The 2,246-nt window shown below is 41.1% G+C and overlaps 1 pseudogene; it reads left to right on the forward strand.

The window, feature by feature from the left end:
- The first annotated feature begins 327 nt into the window (after window positions 1-327).
- On the forward strand, window positions 328-1,173 carry LOC125422621 (small ribosomal subunit protein uS4m-like; annotated as a pseudogene).
- Window positions 1,174-2,246: the final 1,073 nt, after the last annotated feature.

Below are 2,246 nucleotides of genomic sequence, written 5' to 3' on the forward strand. Positions count from 1 at the left end.
TTCATTCTTTCTTGTCTACTATTTTATCTTACAGCTAGTGCACTATTGGTGTCTGGGCGCTCATGGGATGGAAGGGCTAAACCTCACCACACCATCCTGAGAAAGAAGATTGAACCCTTCCCCTGCTTGTTTAGAAATCTAGCATTCATCAAGACAAAGACTCAGCTCAGGCACTTACCTTATTATTAGAGAAAGGGGAAAGAAAGGGTTCCAAACAAACCTATCTTACTAATAATAAGAAAGGGGCAAGCCAAAACCTACTCCTAACAAGTAGCTGGATCGAAGTAGAACATTCTCCATCCGCCTACCAGCAGTAGAGGGGGTTCGATTCTCGTTATATGTGATGTGGTGAAAAAGACCTTTTCAATGAGATAGGCCTTGCCCGCATTAAGATTTAACACTTGTCGTCTACTTTTAGGAAATGTTCGAAACAGAGAACTTACAATAATACAACGCCGCATTCTCTGAAGATTGAGGAACAAGAAGAGATCTATTAAGAGAAAGATTTATCCGAGAGAAAATCTTAACAGTTACACCCAATCACAAACTACACGAAAGTTGCCCCTTTTTCATGGGGATTTACCCATCGTAGAGATGCACAAAGGAACAGAACGAACTTCATATATCCCTTTTCCACTCAATCCAGAAACAAGATCGGACATTATTCTGGTTCGTCTCCATTTTTGTGAAACTATTCCTCAAGCAAGGCATCCAATAAGTCATCGAAGGGTTTATGTGAATAATGGAATGGTAAGCATTACTCATTTGAAAGTCTCCCACGGTGATCTAATATCTTTTCAAGAAAATGACACGAGAATCCACGGTTAAGAAATAAGGAGATCTTTCTATATCGAAATATCAGTTGAAAAAATAATAGGAAAATTCGTGGATCACCCGGTAAGAATGTGGAGAAGAACCAAAACAGAATGGTTCCACCTACTCAAAACTAAGAGGGGATGCCGCCTACTACTAAAATCTCAATTTTTGCAATAGTTGCGTTCTTCTATGCAAGAAGAAGATTTAGAAAGAACAAAGAAGTTTGGATCCGAAAAAGTATGCTTTGGCAATTCCTTCGTTGAGCACAACAGAATGAAGAGGAATTTGTATCATTTCAAATCCCTATTCTTATCGAAGAGAAGGAACGAGAAAAACCGAAACCTTCCATGCAATTAGCAATAATCTTTTTGTGGACTTTCGGAAATTTTATTCATGTAGGTTGGCAAGGAAACTTTGAGGCATGGGTAGAAGAATTCTGCCGTTTGAGAGCTATGATGATCCCTAAGAAAGAGTTCCATGCACCTAAGAGGAATGGTTTCCGAGACTTTCATCTCATAGGTCGGAGAGAGGAGCGAAGACCTTTCGGATTGAATTAAGAGGACCGGGCCAAGCATAAGATTCGGATGGGATGATGCCCACTGTTGTGAAAGCTTTTCTCAGAGGACCCTTTTGCCTGCTTTCTACCTCCTTGTTCACTATGGATTGAGTTGAGCCTATTTTCTATTGTCTCTACTTTCAGAATTGGCCTGCCTGATCCTACGAAGCTTGTCTCACTCTCCAACATAGCTAGGGTTTGTGTAGAAATCGGTCTTCTCAAGGAAAACCTCTCAAATCGTGTTTTGATTGGATCTACTGTGTATGGATCACTCACAATAAATCGTTTCCTTTTGATAGGGCCTTTCATAAAGCAGTGTATAAGGCGACGACTAAGGTGTATATATGGGATAAGGCAGATCTTGTACCTCATGTTCATGATATCTACATTCAACTGTGCCCCGGAGAAACGGTTGAAGCACGACTGCCCAGTGTGCTTCTTTCACGACATGCTCTGGTCTCGGGTGTCTTCTAGTGGTCTTCTAGCCTTAGAAGAAGTCGTGTCCATCCCGGACATTTGCAACGTCCTCCCACACTTTATTTTTATAGGAAAATTAAAGGAAAAGACTGACCCATTCGGTGACTTTCGCGGTCGCCCTCACTGAACCAACTTGAATCTGAACTACGATTCAGATCAAGTCTTATCGAAATCGGATTTCCTTTTCATGCCATATGTAATTAGGCTTGACTTCCCCTTTTCTTCCCGGTCCAATATTTGTTCTCGAAAGTCTGCATTTCCATGTAGAAGCAAACTCTCAAAATTGTTGACCAACCTTTTCCTCAGTGATCTTACAACAAACAGGGGTTTTCCATTGTAAATTCGTACGAAGCAATCACTCCGACTCCCAACACAGATAGTTTTACCCCACGACAGT

This window comes from Ziziphus jujuba, chromosome 2 (genome assembly GCF_031755915.1).
Source record: "Ziziphus jujuba cultivar Dongzao chromosome 2, ASM3175591v1".
Classification (NCBI taxonomy): Eukaryota; Viridiplantae; Streptophyta; class Magnoliopsida; order Rosales; family Rhamnaceae; genus Ziziphus; species Ziziphus jujuba.